Raw genomic sequence first — 332 nt, forward strand, 5'->3', positions numbered from 1 at the left:
AAACAGTATTAGAATGGGTCAATCTATACCAATAAAAGTAACACCAATAGCATAAATCTCTCGTCACATCGTCGAGAAATTCCCGATAAGAAATTCCTCTAAAACAGTATCACGAAGTCCCAATGATTGACGAAGTTTGAGACCGAGATACTCCAAGCGATAAATCGAATCTAAAGTTATCTTGAGTTTAATGCCGATATTGGATGCTTGTCGAATATGACACCGCGTGACTCCGCCATTTATTTTGCATTCAGCAGTGTTCTGTTCGTGTACTTTCGTTTGTTCGTTATATCATTAACAAGTGTGTAATTACTAATGCTTGTGTTTGTACG

Source organism: Penaeus monodon, chromosome 27, assembly GCF_015228065.2.
Source record: "Penaeus monodon isolate SGIC_2016 chromosome 27, NSTDA_Pmon_1, whole genome shotgun sequence".
Classification (NCBI taxonomy): Eukaryota; Metazoa; Arthropoda; class Malacostraca; order Decapoda; family Penaeidae; genus Penaeus; species Penaeus monodon.